Genomic DNA, 24806 nt, shown 5'->3' with positions numbered 1-24806 from the left:
GGTTGATGACATTGTGTTAATTTTGTATGCTATGTTGTTGAATTGAATACACATAGAACCACAATGGAAACAAGTCCCCAGGACTTTTTTGTAATGTCCTTTTAGCTTTAATGTCTTACTACTGTACCATATACATTCAATGATAAATCAATAAAAAAAAAACATTTTGCAACGTTTTTTGGACAATGTTCGTTCCATTATTGATGTCGTTACCAGAATAGGAGCGCTATATATATGGTCTTTGCGGTTAATAGTTATATTGTTAAGTTGTTATAGACCGGGTCTGATCCCCTGGTCACTCCCAGCATGCCGTGCCTCCCCAGCCAGTATACAGTGGACCGCCACCTAAACCATTACTGTCCCCATGAACTGAACTGCCACGGCGGGCAACCCCCCCAGCCAATTACAGGGCAGAATTAGCACCGGGCAGGCGTGTGCGCGCGTTATACGAGACAACCAATTAAAATCACTTATGGAAAGGGTAATATCCAAGCGATTTAGGCCAGAACAAAACGGCTTTGGAGGGATTATCCCTGGCGTAACCTGATCTCATTTTCTTCCACTCAAATACACACACACATGCGCACAAACACACACACACACACACACACACACACACACACACACACACACACACACAGCTGAAGTTACAAGCTTCAAAGATACTATCCTCTCACATCACATCATATACCATACGCACACACACACACGAACGCACACACAAACACATGAGCGCGCGCGCACGCACACACACACACACACACACACACACACACACACACACACACACACACACACACACACACACACACACACACACACACACACACACACACACACACACACACACACACACACAGGAAGACAATAAGTCCTTGGGTTGCATTCATGCACACACTTTTGTCATTCCCAGACAGACAATGAGCCACAAATGTAATCAATAGACTGAGCACAGTATACTGTATGCAACTGCAGAGACTGCATGAGAGAACAGTTAACATTGAGGGTTTTATCTGTGTACAGTATACATACACTAAAATGGTATGTGTGTATTTATGTCAAAAGCCAGTTAGTTCAGGTGAGAGATTATAAAGTCGTTAAAGTGAATATCCTACCCTGTAGGTTTTTCTTTTTAGTATGAGCCCTTATTTTGTAGATCTGCGTTTTTTTATATATTCTCTGAAATGTCTGGAAAATCTTTGACTCACTCACTGGATCAATTTTGGAACACTAGATTTTCAGTCCACTGTGCGGCCTTCAAAACCAGTCCTATATTGCGCTGATCAGAGCAATGGCAGTTATGGCAATTTGAAAGGTTAGACACTGCTGTAGTGCCCCATATGTGTGCAATTTAGTTTTTTTTGGTGTGACAATTGCCATGGCAGACCCCTGAACAGCACATGTTCAGTGAGGATTGGAGCAATATATATGCCTGTGCATGCTAACATCATTAACACATTAATCATGAGTTGTAGTAGCCATGGGGTTATCTAGGCGGTGAACATTGCTCTTGTCTTCATGTCTTTATGTATATGTAAATTGTCTTGTTCTTTGTGTTATGTCAAATGTGTGTATATGTGTTATGCATACTTGGCTGCTGGGTCGCAAGACAAATTTCAGTGTGAGCTGACAATAAAGTACTATATCTTATCATATCATATCATAACATGGCCTCTGTGGGCCTTAACATGGACCCTGGTATGACTATTGTCATGGCAGACCCTGCATGAATGTTACGTTTGTGACGTGGCAATTTTTATAGGATGGACTGTAGTAATTAACTCTAGTAAAAGAAACGGGTCATCTTTAATTAGAATTGAAACAGCTGAAATCAAGAGCCGTGGGCCACATTAAGTAAAGGCGGGGGCCGCATGTGGCCCCTGGTTGCCCATGTATTGTTGAGATGCTGGTATAATAATGTATGAACAAGGTGAACATGGCAAGCTCTTGCCCTAAGCTGGAAACATGAGAACTGCAGGCCGCACCACTTTGATGTCATCAAGAGACAAGTGAAGTGGCAGCTAGGGCTGAGCTCTGGTAACCATGAATTTAGTACATGACTCTGTGGAGACCTATTTTCATTCATCTCACCATCCTATTGAGGCTCTATAGGCGAACACCAGATGTCATTACTATTATGAGCTTTAACCGCATAATAGTAATGATGGGTCTCAACCCAACCTGTCAAGCAGACCGCTGCCTGCTGCCTGGAGCCAGGTTCAACTTCATGTTTCCTCCTGTTCAAGGCAGTGGTGGAAGAAGTGCTCAGATTTATTTATTTTGGTCAGGATGAGAACAATAATTGTTCTCCCTGTTCATTGTCACTGAAATCACAAAAGAGAGTCTTGGTTTATTTTTATGACCTCGGTCATATTGATAGAGGTTATTCATTCTCTCAGTGTTCATGTGTGTATGGATGGACTGTGATGGAAACAAAGGCAGGGCAATAAAACAAATCATGTCTCAAACAAAAAAACGTCCCAAAAAATTGGTAGCCAGTCTGCAGTTTTAACTGCAATGACACCAATGCAAACATTGGGTGTGATTGGTGAGAAATGCAAGGTGTCCATGATTTAGTCTGCAAGCTGATTCCATGTCTCCATGGAATAATACATTTCATGGACAATGTTTAGCACTCAATCCGAAACCAATCTGACTATTAAATAATCTCCACAGAGAATTCCTGCCGTTTCGGCAAGCAAGCAAAAAACTAAACATAAAAAAAACTAAACGATTGTTTTGAAGTATACTTCCGAAGGTGAAATGAGTGTGTTATGTTTTAGATCTCATGTACCAAGCCAAATATCGTTGCTGTTGGGTGGGATACTTCCAAATACAAAGCTGTTCATTTTTTCATTTATTTTCCTATATTATTATTGAAATTATTCATTTGATTTAAGATAGTGAGAATATAGCCAATCTACAAGCTCATGCACACTACAAGCTCATGCACACTGTGAGCTTGTAGATCAGCTATCTTCACTACTTTTGTGCGAAACTCTTGTAAATTAAAAAAAAAGAACAAACACATTTAAATGTGGAGATGGAGATACAATGTTTCTGCAGTCTGACGACAACAGTATGATCTTTTTAGTAATTTTTCTTTCTTCTAAAAAAACTTCAAAGGAGATGCTGTTTCGTTCCAGAGTTACAGTGTGATTTCTATTTCTGAGCGGATGTTATGTTCCCTTTAACAGTGAACTGAGGAGAGCCATCAAGAGGCCACCTGTCAGACGGACACATGTCAAAATGTCTATTGTGTCTGCCAAGATGCAGAAGGTCAGAAATACAGTCAGGGGGGGGGGGGGGGGACTGATGCAAGTCAATCCCTGTGGATTTACTTTCCACTCCCAGGCCATCAATCTAATCCTCCACAGGTTTGGTTTTCAAGCCCCGCAAGCACTCTTTAAAACGCTTTTACACTCTTGAGTCCAGCAATAGAACTAGAGTCCATTCAGAGTAAATGGAAGGTTAAGTATTGATAATACTTGAGATCACTGGCGGCTTTAAAGCATGTATAATGAAAGCACAGGGCCCCATAAAATGACATCACTGTGAACTCTGTTAGTCTACCATCTCTGAGACATTCTATTGCCCCCCCCCACCCCCATCTCGCTTTCTCTGTTTTCATCCGTTCTTCGCTCTCCATTCCCATGGCCCGAGCTGTGAGCAGCAGTTACAGTATCATCTCCTCACAGTTTCACGTATAGCCTGGCCAAAACCCAGAGAGAACAGCCGAGCCGGGAGCCTGCTAATGAGCTAACAGCTAGCGCTCGACAGCCGCTTGACTGACATAGCCAATCTGCTAGGCTCCCCCGCTTGCCTTTCACCTACTTGTGGCCTCTGCTACACCGCCAAGGCTCCCATTAATTCTCCCCTTGGGCTTTTTTGGAGGAATCCTCAGAAAGAAAAAAAACATTGAAAGGCAACCTAAAACCACAAATGGGCATGTCAGTGTGGGCTAAGTTTAAACTGGCAACACCGGAGTGTACTTTCCTGCGCCTTGGGGACCGCTGAAGCTGACCTCGACAAGCACAGGCAGGGTTTTAGGGATGTGTTTGCTGATGTGTATGGCCGGGATAGTGTCGCTGCATGGAAGTAGTACTAGGAAGAGCAGCACTGTCATGTTGTTGCGGCCAGAGTGTGCGGTAAGCCCAGTCCACCCCCCCCCCCCCCCCAACTCCTAACCACCACAGTTACATAGTTTCTAGGGGTCAGGACTGGAAAGGGAATAATCTATTGAGAAGAGCTAGGGAGAGAAGTTTGTCCAAGGCGAATTACCCGTGTTGTCTGAGGACAAATTGTTCCCATGAAAAAGACAGCTTTTTGGAATCAAGAATCGAAACCATAATTTGCCAACAAAGGGGGAGATCAGTACAGTAGCTCACATTTGAAGAGATAATAAGAATAATAAAAGCAAACAGCCCTTTGATCTTTCTCATTTCCCACATGCAAATAGCAATTCGGGCAATCGGCTAAACTCATTAGTCTCAAACTCCAAATCATGTGTTCTGCCAAAGTCCGTGACACAGACGTATCGCTCCATCCCAACATTAGTCTGGCAATTTGAAACCCTGTGCTCACAAATGACCGTATAAAGCACGGCAGGGGAACAAAGCAAAAATGACCTTTCAAATGATTAAGCTGAAACATTATCATCACATTCCCTATTTTCTCTCGCTCTCTCCCTTTCTCTCTCTCAACATGAGATCAGAACAACTGGTTTGCCGGGTCCGAGGTTGGCAGCCCCCCCCTCTGCCCACCCCCCATCTATGATTTCAGTTCAGAGCTGCTGGGCTGTGGCGGCCAACTTGGCCGGTGCCCATCTGGTGCCGGGGCCAAATGTCTGCTCCACTCAGCCTCAATGCACAGCGGTGATTACCCCGATGGCGGGGCGGCGGTCATGGTGGTGTGGTTATAAATATAAGCCCGGGTCTGATCTCTCTTGTTCATAAACAGAGGTTCGGAGCTGCTGTGGGAACCCAGCACAAAGGCCCGCGGGTCTCAGAGGGGGTAAACCGAGCTCCGCAGGCCGCTTAGACGGCCCTGAGACTCCCCCGGCCAGCTGGTGGTGTCCCTTCGGAGGACTACCGGGCAGCGGAGGAGGAGACCAATGGAACAGCAGAAGAGACTGGGCTGGCTGGCAAGGACAGAGAGAGTGAGAGAGAGAGAGGGGGGGGGGGGTGGATGGAGGCCATGGGGCATGGCTTCAAATTGACTGGGAGATTCTGATGCAGCGCTAAAAGCCAGCGGGGCCTTCATGCTGTTCCAGCACAAACTCACTTTGGAGACACCAAGAAAAAAAAAAGATTGGGGAGGGGAGGTGCATGCATCTTTCCAAACAGAATATGACATCCGGGATTTGTGGAACAGATCACTAGCCGGGTGAAACAGGAAAACTCGCCAGTTCAGCTGGGGTGAACGGAGTAGTGTGCATGCGGTGAAGTAGCCCTGGGCTCTTTCAAGCCTCACAAACATCAGACTTTGTTTGGTTTTAATTAGTGGAGTGAGGAGTGGACTGACTGGTGGCATCCTCCAGTGGGCTAACAGTAGCTCTGCCATGTTGCCCACTGATCCTCCGCCCTCATAGACCAGCTCGCCCAAACCCCCCCCCCCCCCCCACACTGGTCAGTTGGCTCACACAGTGCTGCTAACTCTGTGCCCAGTGGGGGGGTTGGTGGCTGTGTATGGCTGCCCCTGCAAGCCAATCCCTGTCACACAAGGAAGCAGCATGGCCGGATTGAGGGGCGGGGTGGGGTGGTAAGGGGAAGGGTGGGGGGGTAAAGGTTCCCTCTAGTGGAAGGAGGCTCACTCCGTCTTTCAGTAGGAGAGGTCATAAATCAAGGGATGTCATTCTAAAAGCCTGTACGTACTGTATTTCAGTTTTATAAAAAAATGAATAAAGATAAAATGCCACATGTTCCTTTACCAACCGTATCATATGGAGGGGATTATTTTTTATTGATTGGATAATAACATCAATAACTCGTGTGCAGTTTAATCATGCCAGCAGCATGCCAGTTGTTGAGGCAGGTGTCCCATCTGTGAATAATGATGTCGTTTTGGAATTAAACTACAGTTTGGAATACTGCAGTCAGTCTTCTTTTTTTTTAACATAAGTGCCTCCCTGCATAGTGACACTGACAGTGTGTGTACATTCATTTTAATGGCTTGGCCCGGTGGTAATCAAACGCTTCATTCTGGCGGTATAGCGGTGTCACGCTCCACTCATTGAACTATAAAGCACCCATGCTACATACATACAGTAAAGCAGTGGAGGGCAGGGCCGAGCTGGCGACACTGCTTTCTCACTTAAGCAGATAATTGGCCTTATTGATGTATAAAAGATGTCCCACAGAGCCCTGTGAAACACCATTAGCAGGCAGAGGCTGAATTGTTCATGAGCTGCCTTCGAATGAGAAACAGAAGAGAGAGAGAGAGAGAGCAGAGAGGGAAAAAAGATTAATAAGACTACCCCTGAAGTGTGATAATAGCATTTGTGTGTTTGCACACGCGTGCGTGCCGTGCGTGTGAGAGTGTGTCTGTGTGCTTTCAGGCCATGTCCAAGAGTGTCTCCATCCTAAAACAAATTAGTCGAATAGTCGGGGACTCTAATCTATTTGAAATCTCCAAATGGAGGAGAAAAAATGCGATACAGTTTAGCACGGATGAAAAAAGGGGGATAAGGGTCATTATCACGAGGGCCCTCCTCTTCTCAATGGGGCTGCTGAAGCCTTAATGATCACACGTAAAGCTCCCCCTGAGCGCAGGATAAATGAGACACTCACAGCAAACGGGGTAAAAATGGGGTGGCTTTTCAGGGAGTCAAATCTACTGTGCTCCAAGAATTTCGAACAAGAGAGGAAAGTATAGCTCAAATATAGAGCTATACTCTGGTGAACATGAGCCTTATATGCCCCTGATGCCCATGGTGTTAAGCAACCTCTGGAACTCCCTGATATTAGAAACATGAAATCACAATGGAATCAATCACCATATTCCAAACCCACCTCAAGCCAGAGGCTGGCCTCTGTCTTTAGTTTTTGCTTTGCTTTTTAACTGTGTTTTGTATTGATTGTTTTTAACGACCTTGAGTGGCCTGAAAGGCGCCTTATAAATATAATGTATTATTATGATTACCCTTATTATTATTATTATTATAATAATAATAATTATTATTAACCGAGTACCTGTACTTAAGTATTATTCAGTTATTTGAAAATAGCCAATCTACAAGCAGACTTGTAGATCTAGTATTTTCAGAAGATTTTTTGATGCAAATGCTTTTGATGCAAATGTTTTGTACTTTTACTCAAGTAAATTCTGAATACACCTGTAACATTGTAGTATTGATAGTTGTACTTAATACAGTACTTACCCCGCCAAAAAACATAACCTACGTTAATCATTAGTCTTGGCAATAAACGTAAATTACGTTTATTCAGTTGTATTAATGTTTTGATCCGATCTAGTCGAAAGGCTACTCACATTAGCTTCGGATGGCTATCTGTTGTTAGCCATAACACTGCACTGCGGCATCTTGATTTGCGCGTGCACACTTTCAGTCGCTTTTATCTCCAATTCCTCGTCCCAAGCGGCATTTCTGGTCAAAACAATGCTTATTGCACGGAGCATAATGGCTGCAATGGAGCCGGCCTGTATACTTCTCATCAGCTAGTGAGAGAGCAACACCTAATCTGACAACACACACACACACACACACACACACACACCATTCAGTCAACATCCGGTTCTGGTTTTGGATCTTCAAAATAAGGGTTGAACGGGGGGGGGGGATATCCTGGCATATAGTTATCATTCTTTAATTATTCCTGGCGGCCAAACGGTAATAGCAGATCTACAAGCTCCCTATACTTCCGTAGCACAATGCATTGTGAGCTTGAAGATCTGCTATTTCTACGTGTGCAAACAGCTATATAAATTGGCCATGAATGCAGTCATTATAGCAAAGAAGCCATGGTACGACGCAACAGCACCGGGGTAACTCAGCCGAGTTGCAGAGTAGACCCAGGTGTGGAGGAGTAGTTGATATTAGCATTATATGAAAGAGCACAACATCAATAAGGGTATCATACTTGCCATGTTAAGTAGCATACTGAATTAACGAAGGCACCGCTGTCGGTAATCAGTGCAGATACATTTTATAGTCTTATATACGTTTTCTACTTGGCGTGTCTTCGAGCAATAGTCTGGAAAAGGGGTGCGCACTGTGCGCTGAAAGGAGCCATTACGAATATTCATTAAAAGAGTGGAAAAGGTGAAATATTAAACAGAGCATTGCATACCATATCTAACGACTCCTGAAGTCTCTGTGTATATATTCAAATCTAGACTTCGCAATTATTCAGAAAAGGAGAGCTGGAAAAAAAGAAGAAGAAAGAAATTCTAACGGGGAGGGGTGGTTATCAATGAGAAATGACATCTTGTTAAGTTAGGAATTCTCTTTGTGTTGGACGGTTTCTCTAGTTCTGTTGGCACCTTGCCTCAATCTGCAGCGAGGTAATTGGAATGCGATGGCGAAAAAAAGCGCCTGCCTCATTGAGCCAGCCCCGAGAACAATGAAAAGCGGATGGATATCACACTGGGCGTCAGTGTTCTGATCAATTCCTCTAAATGAGTGTTCCAAAAGTGGGTTTGTACTTTTTGTTAATGAGGACGGGGCTGGAGAGAAGAGAGGCTGGGGGAGGGCCCTGTGGCGGCTCCGCAAGGCAGAGCATTATAGTTCCAATTAAAAAAAAACTTTCCCTTCGCCAGCTACAGCAGTTATATGCTTGTTAGAGAAGCCTTGTTGTTGTTTTCCCCCGACGAAAGCAAACAAAATGTCTACCATAACACTGATAACCATCAAACATTATCAGACGGACAGTGATGCATGGAGAGAGCAATAGTAACCGGTATAGCAGCACTTCCCAAACGGTGTGCAGAGGAACACTGGGTGTGCCGTGAGACAGACACGTTCAAGTGTGCCTTTTGTGATGACCACATTATTATTGCAATATACAGTATACAGCTACAACAACACATTACCTTGGAATATAATTACAGAGGTCAATTCTATACCCCTAAAACCACTTTCAAGCTCACAACACCTCACATCTCTACACATTGTGAGCTTAAGGATTGGCAATGTTCATTTTTTACTATGAATATAGACGTGCCTTGACGTGTTGAATTGCCCATTGGTCTGTCAAAAAAGTTTGAAAACCACTGGTCTATAGCATGCCTTTTTGGGTCAAATTTGTTTGTTTGTGTGTGTGTGTGTGTGTGTGTGTGTGTGTGCACGTGCTTGCCTGTGTTGCTGCGCGCGTGCGTGAGTGTAAGCGCACGTGCACTGTCACGCTGTTTCATGGCGCTGGCATTAAGCAGCAGGAGGGGTGAGGGGTCGGGTCGGGTGCGTTCCTGACCTTTACGTCTTGCGTGGCACGGTGTCGTCCTCGGGGCAAGGCAAACAAACAGGCGTGGCCCCCGGGGCGCGGCGGCCCCAGCGGGGTGGTGTGGCCGGGTCAGGGTACGGAGCAGGACGAGGGCCTGACGGGATGGCAGGCCTTCTGATAGATGCTGCTCATTATTCACATCCACAAAGCACGGGACAATTACAAACAGAGCGCTGCCATGGCAACTAGGGCGAAGGTCACATGCAGAGTGCTCTTCATCGCTGCCAGGACATGACACACACACACACACACACACACACACACCCGCACACACACACACACACCCGCACAAACACACACACACACACACACACACACACACACACACACACACACACACACACACACACACACACACACACACACACACACACACAAACACAAACACATGCATCCACACATGCATCCACAAATGCATGCACGCACACACGTTTACTGGCTCACTCACACATGCACATGACTGTTTTCATACACATACAGTACGTCATGTACACACATCGACGCAAACACACAGGGATATTTTGTATCACTTGATGAAGCAACAAACTTTGGTGGATGTGGTTTACCACAACTTAGATCAGTGGTGCAAAATAGACATTTTATGTCTCCCCTGGACATCCCCAGATGTTCAAAACGCGTCACTTCGCGCTGCATTGTGAGCTTGTAGCTATTTTCACTATACCACTTAAACATTTTTTTCAAATTTATGGAATCTCTTACATTTTTCTTTTATATATGCTTTATATTATTGTTATTTGTTTTGAATTCATAATTTTTGGGGGGAATGTCTTTTGAAAGGTGTTTTTAAATAATAATTAAAAACAAAATAAATAAAGGGACCCATAAAAATGTGTGTTTGCCCTCCAGCTCACAGACAACACCATGCATAGATCAGGATCATGTAGCTATCCTGATAATGCACGGCATTGAACATCTGCACGTTGTCCGTCTTGTTAATTGATTGATTTTCCTATGTTTCGTTTAGCACCACCACAACCAAGTACTGGCAATGAAGAGCTTTTGAGTCCGTGTCCTCAGTCTCTATCAAAAGACCTCATTCAACTTACTCAGAAGGTGTTATAACAGCATCCCTTAAAGGTGCTGTAAAGTGATGTGTTTTGCTTAAAACAAAAAGTCTATTGTTAAAAAAGTTAAAGCTCTCGAGTGTTGGTTCACTAACAGGGGTCTTATACATTCGCTCCTCCAGCTCTTCGGTAAACTGAAAATAGGCGAGTTTCAAATGTCATCCAATCAAGAGAGAGAGAGAGAGAGAGAGAGAACCCTACAAAGACCATTTATCAATTTGCGTTCCAGTCCCACAGTAGTCTCATTGTCTGCCCTTTTCTTTCATTACTTCCCTGTTTCACTTGTTTACCCTGTATATCCTGCATGAGCTAGATTGGATGCATTTGCTACCCTGACCTGAAAATGTATTTTCTGTTTACCAAAGAGCTGGGGAGACGGGAGACCCATTACTGAACAAAAACTGTATAGCAATGATTAAGTTATTATCAGAATATTAGAGCTTAATATCACTTACACTACCCATTAAGATCTGAGGCCGATTCTACAAATGCCATATAAATCAGCTAGGTCTCACACGTTTTTTTTAAATAGTCACAGTGCAACACACAGTAACACGCTGTGAGCTTGTATCCGCTATTTTCGAATAGCCATCGCTAAAATCTGAAATAACAGCTGCTTCCCCGATTTTAATGAGTTAAGAAGATGGCACAAATCGTCAAAATGAAACCAAATAACTGGGAGTTCGCCGTCCCCACGGTTATTGGTGTTTTATTGCCCTATAGACCCACTCACCTCACCCACCACTTAATATTACCTGCACATTTTCCCAGGTTGTTTTGTATAATTTAAGGAGACAGCGAGGGAATGAGGGGTGTGGTGTCACGGTGTCTCTCAGAACTACCTATATTTACTGCTGAAAGTGAATTCTTTATGAGAGCACAGATATCAAAGACAGCAGGATCAAAGAGGAGTTAATAAGCTACCCCACTGTTCTTCGAAAAACCGCAACTTTCATGTAAGCGCACTTTTCTTTGGTTTCTTCATTTTTTGGGCTGGTCCCCGTTGATTGACACTAAAGGCAAACATCTGTAGTCTCATTGTCATCCTCTATTCTTTTAATTTGTTAGTCTGTAAATCTTTGTAGCAGAAAAATGTGCCCAGACGGAGCTAGGGGAAGTGCTGATTTGCACTCAACGGTTTTGTAACAGGGGGCCTCCATGGAAATAGCTCTGTTCAGATTGCATCTCTTTTGGCATGTGTTTGCTTTTTCTCACTTTGCTTTTTTCCCCCCACTAACACTTTGGTGGTGTTAGCCACTTAACCACTTAAACCCTGTATACTATATACTAGCGCCTTTTCAGTTTCTGCTTAAGGCTATACATTAAGTATCTTTGTGGTAGATCTGCTATTTTCTGCAGCGTGTTTTCCCCAGAATACGGATGCTAGGGTTTAAGTGGTTGTTAAACCTTATATGTAGTTGACAGGAGTCCCCCAGTGCTATAGGAACCTCCTGTTTTCACTTGACTCTTCTTCGCCGAAAACAGCGGACCGTCAAGCTTCAAGAACTTGTAGATCAGCTGTTTTTGCAGAGTGTTCACCCCGAGAATAGGGACACTATGGGGTGGAGACCTAGCTGTGCTAACATATAATATACTAATAGTGGTTAGTGTTGGAACACAATAGTTCCTGAGACATTGCAGAGCCATTTGCTCCTAAACCACAGTTGGAACAATGCAAAAGCATGGGACTTTCTCTATTCTAAAACAATATTGGGGATGGCTCATGGCAACCTATTGAAAATCTACAAAACAAGATGTTCACTTGACAGAAATATCCCGAAAGTCCAAAGAAAATACACCTGAGCTTGCTTCAACCATGACTTTCTCGGTATTAGCCTTAAAAACAAACAGAAGTGTGTACTGTATAGAGTGTACAGTGGGTGATATACACCCTAAAATTCCCTGTGCATTTCCAGGCTCTTGCGAGATGCCTGCCGTCCCCCGTGAAGCAGCCTCAACAAGACCTTCTGATGTCACTGCCTTCTAGATCTCTGCTACCTGCACAGCATGCGGATGTGCTCCCCTGCTCCCCAGAGGATTAGGCTGTGCCTTCACTCTGCTGCTCTGCATGTCAACTCATGTCCACATCCACCTCCTGTGCTGCTACCATGTACTCACCAAGTATGAGGGGAATGCAGTACATTGCATATATACGTACGGGGGACGTGTTCATGCGACATGGCGGTGGCAAAGATCTGATGAATTTAGCATACAAAGTGGTGCTGGGTGTTTCACAGGGTTGTATAGAGAAACCCCCTGCTGCTGCTGTATGCACGATTTATACGAGCTGCAGGAATGATGCACGGATAACGGAAATGCTTTTGACGGTACGTCGGCACATTCAGAGGCCCAGAGACACATTGTCGATGCATGCACACTATAAAACAAACAAAAACACACAGAATGTACACACAGTTCCACCTGATGTGTATACCCACGCAAACCGAGGATGGATTAACACTTTTGGAGGCCGTCTTGGGCCAATTACCTGGATACATATACACTACCTGCATGGTGGGTCAGCTGGCTGGGGTTCAGACAGAAAGCCCGGTATGAGGGCCAATGGCACAGTTATGTGGATGGCCACATCATGGGGGTGTTAACATATTTGATTTAACCTATACATTGTTTTGTTAATTGTCGACTGGGGGCCAGAACCCTCCAGGATGCCCCTGGTGGTAGCCGAGGGCCCCATGGAAATGCCCCCCGTCCCTGACACTATTCCTATTTAGAAAAAAAACGGATCAATGTAGGCTTCCTTTTGATAAAATTAATAAATTTATCAAAAGGATAAATTCCTTTTGATGAAAATTGATAAAAAAAAATGCTTCCTTTAAAACAGACCTGGAGGCCAAAAGTGTGAGGTAATTATTCATATCTCCCTTAGACAGATGATCCCGCCTTAACTTTTTTCCCTCCTTCCTATATTTCAATCATCCTATATCTTATCTTCCTTTATAATCAATCAATCAAGCGCGGCACACACGCATGCACAGTGCGCACGCACGCACACACACACACACACACACACACACACACACACACACACACACACACACACACACACACACACACACACACACACACACACACACACACACACACACACACACACACACACACACACACACACACACACACACACACACACAGTACAGATCAGCCTATACCTCATGAAGCATGGACTAATGTTACTAAACGTGTCTCGACGCTCGCCAAAACATCTCCTTGATCTCGACTGCTTCAGCCAATTAAACGGTAGCCGCTGTTGTAAAAAGACACTCAGACACAGTCCTCCTCCGTGCGCGGGCCCGGCCCGGGCGGCCGGCCGGCTGGTTGCACGGATGATTAACATTTAATGTTAATGCTAGGTTTTATGTTCAGAGTAATACACTGGGGTTAAGTAATGATAATAGCAGTGTTGGCCTCGACCACATCTGTAATAACGCTGTCTGCAAAGCATGCTGTGATGATGACGAAATTACTGGTCTACGTGTGTGTGTGTGTGTGTGTGTGTGTGTGTGTGTGTGTGTGTGTGTGTGTGTGTGTGTGTGTGTGAGCTGCTACAGAGAGACAGTTTTATTATGTCAAGTACACACATGCATGTTCGCACACACACACACACACACACACACACACACACACACACACACACACACACACACACACACACACGCACACACACACACACACACGCCGATACCGACTGCCACACCCACACCGCACTCACACGTGCACACACACACACACACACACACACACACACACACACACACACTTGTACATGGTTACATTTACAGCGTACAGGCACAATTTCAGCATTTTGTGGAAAACGATGGGGCAAAAACTGATACCACAAAAGGCCCACCCATCTGACCACTTTAAAAATAATCTCTCTAGACAGATTCAGAGCTCCGCAGCAGAATCTGTCAGCAGCTCCTGCTACAATGTGTATACCGGTAGTTAGTACTGTTAGGAATGTAAACAAAGACACGTGCAACCGGAAGAGGAGGGGCCAAACAGGCCAACATCCTGTTATCCACATTGCTTAAAAAGTAAGAGCATGTTTATTGTAATGGTCAATCAATCAATTGTATTCTGGTTTGGATCAATGGAACTAATGTAGTAAAGGCTATACCTTTAGTTCCTATTCATGTGGTTTCTTTTTCACGTTTTAAAGAAAAAAAACAGCGCAACAAACATTCTTTGACATTTTTGTGTACTGCCAGTTATTTGGGGGCCCACGTGCAATACCCTCGCCGAGAACCACTGTATCAATACGAGGTGGATCCCGCCGCGGCGTGCCTGCATGGGAGCCGGCGGATCAGCTGTGCGGTCTTCATTTTACTAAGCTGTGTTTACCGAGGACGTTTGAAGCAACGTCATCAATCATCCTTAAACGCCATGGCGCTCCGATGGGGGAGAATTAGAATGCATTACAGACGTCACGCTTCATCAAGCTAAAAACATCTCATTTCTACCTCGCTGTGTCTGCTGGCTGTCTGGAAGCCTGGAGCCCATGCATGTGGAGGTGTGTGTGTGTGTGTGTGTGTGTGTGTGTGTGTGTGTGTGTGTGCGTGCGTATGGTCCAGTGCTCTTACGGTCATTCTCCCTGAGGCTGGGTATCCATCACAGTCAATGTGGTCTGTGACTGCCCTGACTAGGGGCCCCCCGGAGCCTCTTTTGGCCCCTCTGCATGTCTCCATGGGGTTCTTCTGTCCCCAGGGCTGCCACCTGCACCACACACACACACACACACACACACACACACACACACACACACGCACAGGCAAGCAAACACACACACACACACACACAAAAAACACACAAGCTCACATCAACACGTAGACACACTGCATTGACCCCGACACCCCACTAATGCCCTCATTAGATAATTAGTCCCAGAAGTGACTCTCTATAAACCAACAACGTCCATGCCAAAATACCCACAATGCTCCCTTGGGGGTAGTGGTGGGTTGCACGTCAAACATAAAGGAGAGAAGCTTCTAAGCCTCAGGTTATATGCACATAAAGGACTTTGCAGAATTATTCATTCATTGCGCAGTGATCTGCGTATAGTTCTATTCACCGGCAAGCGAAATTCACAGCATAAACGTTCAAATGTTCAAGCTCACATTGTGAGCTTGTATGTATATAGGCCAAAGCTGGAATTTGGCAAGTGACCGTTGTACAACGGAGCATAAATTAGGCTTCTATGAAGGCTTCACATCAAAGCTGAACGGCCGTAGGTGGTCGCTTTTTCTATCTTGCTCCGCCTGGAAATAGGAATGTAACTGAAACCCATTTTTGAAAGTTTGAAAGGTTTCATTGTCATACTTTTAAGTAGGAACTTCAAGTATACTAGGTTAGTTCCATGGATCCAAGCGGAAAAAAACATGCAGCCCACCCATCTGCCCACTTAACCCGATGGTCACTGGTCAGATGGGTGTGTACGGAACACTTCATCCTGAAAAGGGCTATACACTACATGTCTGCTGTACAACAAAGTCCAAGCACTCTTCCATGATTTAAAATCCCTCCGCACAGCGCAGAGCAGACAGTCATGGGAAAAACACAATAAAGCAAGGGGGGAAAGTTCTCATCCGCTCTGACCTACTGTCTGATCAGCATGCAAACACCGCATGGCCTTGAATCTGTCTGGGTCACTGAGGTCAGTCTGAACAAAGTGAAACAGACAACATGTCAGGGCAGGGCAAAGTAAAAATATTTGTTTCTTATCGTGTGTGCGCGTGCGTGTGTGTGTGTGTGCACGCGCACAAGCCGCTGCGCACACGTACGTTTTGATTGATTGAAAACTTTATTAACAGTGTGCAAAGAGCACAGTGGCACAAATATACAATGGCATTGGTCCTTAAAGGATAACACAAAAGGCCCTGTGAGGGCTTATTTTCATTGTGGTCCTGTATGTGCATGAATGTGTGCGTGCATGCATGTGGGCGTGTGCATATGTGCGGGTGTTGCCAGCTGGGAGCAGCCGCTTCGGCATTTCTCCAAGTTTAATCGCTCAGACCTTCATCTCTCCCTCTCCAGCGGGTCAGGTGAGCGACAACTAGAGGCCTCCGTCACCGCACAAACCGACCTCTCCAGGAATATTAAAGTCAAGAGGCTTCGCTGTCATAATTAACTATGAAATATTGATGCCTATATAACTTCTTTCCGCGGGCCCCGCAAGCGTGACTTCAGGACACAAGGGCGACCAGGAAACCGTGTCTCTCTTTCTCTCTGTGCGTGTGAACCTGAGTCGCCGATGAATAATTGACGGGGACATAATTAGCTCACCGTACTATTGTGTTAGCACGCCTCCTACATGTCCGAGAGCCGTGTTCCCTCCTCGAAAAAAAAACTGGTGAAACACAGACACGCATATAGTTGATCGATCTCCAAAGATATGTAGAATGGTTTATATAGATCTATAATTTTATGGCGTTGGGTGGAAAAATGCTATGTCTTTATGTTATGGTTAATGTACTATATTATATGAATATACTCAAATAGTGCAGTGAAATCATCATGATAGCATGTGAGTTTGAGTGAGTGAGTTGTTTGAAATCTCTTCAGATTGATTGGCAGAAATGTAATCAGTACAGGGTCCAGTCAAACAGAAAATGTAATCAGTACAGGGTACAGTCAAACAGAAATATAATCAGTACAGGGTACAGTCAAACACAATTGCAAAGGGATCACCGAAAAAAGTCCTTGCGGTCTTGTTTCCATTCAAGTCCTGGGTATTCAATTCATAATCATGACATGAAAATTAACAAAAGTAAAAGTAGCATATAACACAATGTAGGGATACAAGTGAAAGTTTGTTTTACCTCATTAAAAGTATTGCCATCAAAATATAGTTATAAAACATAAGTAAAAGTACAAAAGTATTCTTTTTGGGCTCTTTGCTCACCTTAACCACACGTACGTACGCACGCGTACAAGTGTGCGCACCTGCGTGCGCCGCACACACACACACACACACACACACACACACACACACACACACACACACACACACACACACACACACACACACACACACACACACACACACACACACACACACACACACACACACACACACACACACACACACACACACACACACACACACACACACACACACACACAACTTGTGGATCACCCTTTTTATTTTGTCCATTATATTATATTTGACAATGTTTGAAAAGGTTCGAAATGCCCAGTGTTAAAGTGGTTACAATTTCAACCGCAGTTATTATGGAGCCAGTTACCTTTCAGTGTTGCTATATGGTCAATGACTACATGTGTTATTATGTAGCCAGTTACATGTCAGTGTTGCTATATGGTCAATGACTACAGTTATTATGGAGCCAGTTACATGTCAGTGTTGCTATATGGTCAATGACTACATGTGTTATTATGTAGCCAGTTACATGTCAGTGTTGCTATATGGTCAATGACTACATGTGTTTGCCACTGGACCTCTGAAGCGTGCCGCAACCAGCCGAGTTCATGAAATCCCGGGGAAGGCGCTCGCTGGAAGCTCAGAAACCCAAAGCTAATTGAGGTCCGTCTGTTCTGTCCCGTTCCTCCGTGCCGCCCAAACAAATGATCCTCTCTCATCTGTTGGGATGTGTTAACAGAGCTGTCAGCCACCAGCCACCACAATGCAGCACTCCCTCCCTGCTTCTGTCTGGATGTGTCTGGGAATGTCCTCTCTGTCCGAGGGACAGCAAGTCCTCCCCCAGCACACATATATAGTCCAGTTTGCAGCCAATCATTACCTCATAGCTAATTAATCCTGTCTCAATCAATAAGAACCGTTCGGAGGATGACAACGGCCCATGGTATGTGTGTGCGTGAGTGCGTGTGTGTGTGTGTGTGTGTGTGTGTGTGTGTGTATGTGTGTGTGTGCGCGTGTGACTATGTGTGTGTGTCTGTGTGTGTATATGTGCGTGTGTGGTGAGAGAGGAAGGCCAGCAGGTTGGATAACGATGGATGGATGGTGCTGACTGAGAGGCCTGTTCTAATCAGTGGGACAAGGGGTTTAGTGAGACAAGGGGGGGGGGGGGGGGGGGGGGGGGGTAGAGAGGAGAAAAAGAGAAAGAGAGAGAGAAAGAGAGAAGAGAGAGAGAAGAAGAAAAATGCGGCTTTACTGTAGACATTGATGTTTGCAAGATTTGATGTTTTGGACGTGCGACAGACGGGATTCGAACCAGCGGCCCTATGTTTTTGAAGGTCTCCCATCAGGGCAGTGTCATAGTGACCAAATATTGGAAGTTGCGGGTTGTGTATAGTTGTAGTGTAGTCAGAGTTGCTTAGTTGGGCTTGCTTCCTATACTGTTATGTAAACCAGAGGTTTCAAGCATTTTCATGTCAAGGGGCTCCCAATCACAAACATTTTAACCTCTTTATCCATCCATAGTTTAGGCTATTCAGAAATGGTTCCACACTGTGAACATTTGCTATTTTTAAAAAAAAGAAAAAAGTTTTAAATAATTTTGGACATTTATTTTAACACTGTCTCTTCTGGTGGTCCCTGGCACAAAACCGTCCGTGGCCAAATATATATGTGGGGGTCCTTGATGCGACTGCCCCATACCAGACCAGGCCAAGAGAGCTATAAAGAAAAAGAGAAGCGTGTTTGTCATCTTTTCATCAGCAGAACTTGACGAAAGGTCCCCTCGGGATCCTATCCATTGCTGGCTGTTTGCTGGAGAGACTTGTGAGAGCTCTATAGCGACCGGTGGCAACGTGTTTAAAAGATAATTTGTCGATGTTCAGCACCAAACAAACCAGGCTCATTTAAAATGTTACGGCCTGCTTTCTTCTCGGGCTCGTTTGTACTTGAGAAAAAACACGGCGGTGTAAACATGTTATTAATATACGAGCACTCATTAACGTGGGGTTTTCTGAGATAATAATTTACAAGTAATTAGTTAACAAACATCAATAAAAGAGGGAAAAAGCTGTCGCCTCAAATCTCTTTGGATGACATTGAACAGCGAGATAGAAGACTGACCCAGATGGAGAAAATAAAAACATGTTTTTATATTTAAATGGAGGAGTTCTGACTCCACGCATCTTTGAGTGTTGAACTTGTGATGTGTCTTGTGTACATTCCAAACATAGAATATGCATGTATTTACTATAATGTACTCAAGATTGTGTTTTGTTTTGATTCAACTGTAAGGATTATTTTATGGATAAAAAAATGACATTTTATACATGTACATATAGAGTTGTTCTACAAACGAGTTTGTGAAGTTTGGACTATTAATTGTAAGAAAAAAATAACTTGCGTTGTGAGCTTGTAGAGCTGCCATTTTCTTTTTAAAATATTTATTTTACAATTATTTGTACGCCCTGTTTTCTCCCCATGTCACCCTAATCTTTCTGCCCAACACTCGCTGACAGGTGCCGCCCCAGTGTGTAGGATTACATGCAATGACCAATATCTCCCAAACGCGAGCCAATTGTGTTCATAATGTAGACGCCTGGCAAAGCCGGATGCACCGCAGTGTATTCAAACCCACAACCTCCGTGGCGGTGGGCAGGGACTTTACCACTGCACCATCCGAGCGGCTATTTCTATTTCCTCTTGTTATTTTCACACTGATTTGGGGGAGACTAAAAAGCTTGGGAGCCACACTGCACCAGATGACACTGGAGTGGCCATAGCTGAATGGTTAGAGAGCCCACCTGGGGAGCCAGATGTTCGATTCCACGCCTCAGCATTGTGTCGAAGTGTAGTCGGTCAGCAAAACACTTAACCCTAACTGCTCCCTGAGGCGCTGCCCTCGTAGTGCCCACTGCTCCTGTTATTTAGGATGGTAACATATACAGTGACAAATACCACAAAGGCGTGTAGCCATGCAGTGACTGGCTCACACTAAGGTCCCCAAAGTAAACACTGAACTGGGAAAAACAGCCTTTTGTTTTAGTAGGCCTACCCAAACCACTTGGAATGACCTCAAGCTTAAATTACAGACCTGTTCTCCCATAACATAGGGTCAATTTCTAAAGTTTCAGTTTTTGTTTGGTTTATCATTGATGTGAATATCGATGTGTACATTTAATCGATGACACTGCAAATGAGGGTAACCTCAATGTACAGTATTTCGAGAATAAATTCATGAAATGAAGAAAAAGCCTATATTATTACAACTGGATAATATGGATATCCATAAAACACATTATTCTCTGTTTAGATAATTACACCCAGCATGTGCTAAGTAAGGCAGAGTTGCAGGAGCAGCTGCAACATGCATCAAACAAAGCCAAGGATCAGCTTGAATCGAGTAAAAATGTTGCTGGTGTTTTACCAAGCATGTTGTTAAAGTTAGTGGGTCTGGGACAAAATATTTCTCATTTTTGTGGTGCTTCTGGTACCAGAGACCCAAGATATGCATTCATTATATATATGTTTCATGTGAGGTTTGACTCTGGTCAAATACTTTTTCTTGCGAGTGTTATAGCATTGAGATTGCATTTTTCTGTCTGTATGTAATCTAATGCAGCCGTTCTCAAACCTTTATGGATCAGGCCAGCGGCCACTTGAAGATAAAATACACACGGTCCACACATCTGATCACTTAACATGGCGGCCGAACGTTTCATGGGCTGGCTTGGCACCACCATATCGAAGTTGCTTCGTCCCCACGACACTACTACAGGACATAACCATAAACAAACCCGATATCCTATGCCCATATAGGCAGGACCACGGCCACGTCTCTATGACTCAGACATAACCAGAAACAAACCCGAGACGGTCATAGGTATATGTCAATATGACTCAGACATAACCAGAAACAAACCCGAGACGGTCATAGGTATATGTCAATATGACTCAGACATAACCAGAAACAAACCCGAGACGGTCATAGGTATATGTCAATATGACTCAGACATAACCAGAAACAAACCCGAGACGGTCATAGGTATATGTCAATATGACTCAGACATAACCAGAAACAAACCCGAGACGGTCATAGGTATATGTCAATATGACTCAGACATAACCAGAAACAAACCCGAGACGGTCATAGGTATATGTCAATATGACTCAGACATAACCAGAAACAAACCCGAGACGGTCATAGGTATATGTCAATATGACTCAGACATAACCAGAAACAAACCCGAGACGGTCATAGGTATATGTCAATATGACTCAGACATAACCAGAAACAAACCCGAGACGGTCATAGGTATATGTCAATATGACTCAGACATAACCAGAAACAAACCCGAGACGGTCATAGGTATATGTCAATATGACTCAGACATAACCAGAAACAAACCCGAGACGGTCATAGGTATATGTCAATATGACTCAGACATAACCAGAAACAAACCCGAGACGGTCATAGGTATATGTCAATATGACTCAGACATAACCAGAAACAAACCCGAGACGGTCATAGGTATTTCAATATGACTTAGACATAACCAGAAACAAACCCAATATGCCCATGTATAGGCATTATGTATATGGAGTCAGAACCGAAGTAGTCCTTCCCTGATTTGTCACAACGCTGACGTCTGACTGTCCGTCAACTGCATGGCAAATACTACCTACAACTGTCTGACTGTCCGTCATTTGTACGATTTTCATGTATGTAAGGACATGGTTTAGGTATTGCACAAAGTAATAAGTAAAGTACGTATGTGATTGATTATATCATTCATTGCACACTAATTCCTTTCTCATGCCGTCATCCTCACTGACTGACAATGGAGTCAAACTCCAGAGGCTCTGAAACAAATCACTTTCAAAGGCTTTGTGTGTGTGTGTGAGAATACAAGTGCACAGTGGGATCAAAGGCAGCGACACATGCATGAATGAACGGTTACTACCTGAACTATCACAGTCAATAGGTACGAGGGCTCCATACTCCTCCACTGAACCCCATGGAATCATAACTGGAGGTGACGCACGCACGCGCACGCGCACGCACACGCACACGCACACACACACACACACACACACACACACACACACACACACACACACACACACACACACACACACACACACACACACACACACACACACACACACACACACACACACACACACACACACACACACACACACACACAGTGTCTATACAATACAATACAATCTGATTGCATTAAACGGCATTAAACAATGCAACTCACTTTGTCACTCGATTTGAAACTCACTTTATGCATGCACAATGCGCATACCCTCTATTGAATTTGTTTGTAAAACATGTACTTTATGCTATTTTTATTTTGTGTTTTGTAGTTATGTACGTTATGTTCTTCTGTTATCTTCTTAACCAGGTCCTCTCGTAAAAGAGATTCTACATCTCAATGAGGTTTTATATGAAGGTTAAGGAGTAGTATAGGACAAAGGAGAACAGCTGGATGGTGAAGACTCGAGGGATGACGTGCAAATACACACACGTCACACCAACAGCCATCTCTGTTGTCTCTTGCCGCCATCGCTATGTGTCCCAAATTTCCTTTACAAAAACAACCCGCACGCATCACACTCACGCACGTGTCAGTGTGTGCGTGTGTATGTGTGCAAGCACACCCGCACACATGCTCACAGCCAAACACAGTCACACAGGGGGAGCTTAGGCATACAGATGTTCAGCTGTTGTTGGAGACACAGAGCGGTGTCAGGCCTGGCCCAGGCCGCCTGGGAGTCCCCGGCGGGCAGCAGTCAACACAGAGACACAATGAGGAACATGAGGTCACGTACACTCTGCCTGCTGGTCCTCCACCGCCGGCACTACCAACCAACAAACTGTGGATAAACATCAAGTCAACACTACGCCATCAGGGAGGAGAGGGAAGGTGGCCAAGGGGTGGGTGAATTGAATACTGTACATACTGTATTAACATTCATCTGAATAGAGTTCAACCTGCAGCGACTGACCACTTATTTTCTTGGAACAGCTTATAGTCTCCGGAAGTGAACTTCTGGTTCCATCATGCCAATCATCTCTACGAGATGAATTGTGACCATAAAACATTTGATACAGGAAGGAATTGGAAAAGGCAATAAATAAATAAAAAACAGACGGTAGTTGACTTGTGAATTCCAAAACACTGAACAACCTAAAGCAGAGGTTCCCTCAACATGTGGGTCGGGACCCCAAGAGGATCCGCATCTGCACATTTCTAAAGTGGCAATTGAATAACTTTTAAAGACCTTTCTAGTACCAAATTGGCTACATGAAGTATAAACAGTTGGTGTTGGGAGAAGCCTATACATCAACAGTCAGGTCTAAGCTGTTGCTTTTCCAGGTGGTCCTGGTGTTTGGACAAAAGGTGAAAATGCCTGAGGTCAAAGGTTAAATCACTCCTATTTTCCTCTCTCTGAAGTGGCACTGTAAACCTGCTGTTGGCCATTACACTGCAAACGCAGAGTCTTCATTGAAGTGCACAAAAGGAACCAAAATGGCTCGCATCTGGTTCCATTTGTACACTTCCATTGGCACTCGTGGTTTTAGCGAGTACACACCACTCAAAGCTATTTCCTGTCCAGGGGGAAACCCCCTGACACAACCAAACACCGCTTGACTGCCCTGTAGATTACTGTCAAGAGGCTGATGTGACTTTAAAAACAATAGTAGCCCTATAAGCACCAGTGTTCATTTTGACAGCTAATTTTGATTTATGATTTATAGTCTTTCAAATAAAAAACAATATTTTATTTGTAGTCATATTTTAGTCATCTGAAATGTTTTACTCGACTTAACATCATAAGATTTTAGTCAACTAAATTTACAGTTGATTTTGTTGACAAAAATGAAATTTGGCATAATAATGGTTGCATGGATGCATGCTGACAATAGCAGATCTACAAGCTCACAACGCGTCGCAGGGCAAGGACTGGACAATCAGGTTCAACACACACCCCACGTGTGGAAAAGTATGTTCATCAGCAATTTGTCTACACAGAAGTGGCACGAACGCACCAAAAGCAAGTGCCTGCGTGCATGTGTGTGTGCGTGCCAGACTGCCAGTAATGGAAGAAGTGCTCACATGTTTTACTTAAGTAAAAGTATCAATCAATAGTGCAATGTACATAATAGTGTGTTAAAAAATCCCGGATTCAAAATTGATTGAATGAACAGTATTGGTATCGAAATATATTTAGTATAGTACCAAAAGTTAAAATTCAAAATGTATTACAAAATCTTAAATTTAGCACTGAAGTGGTTAGTGTATGTTTTGTAATAATAATCAAAACCTACAAAGTGTTCTGAAGAAAGTAAAAGTACCTCAA

Source organism: Protomyctophum bolini, assembly GCF_963924005.1.
Source record: "Protomyctophum bolini genome assembly, chromosome: 1".
Lineage (NCBI taxonomy): Eukaryota > Metazoa > Chordata > Actinopteri > Myctophiformes > Myctophidae > Protomyctophum > Protomyctophum bolini.
Note: the sequence above shows the minus strand (reverse complement) of the source record.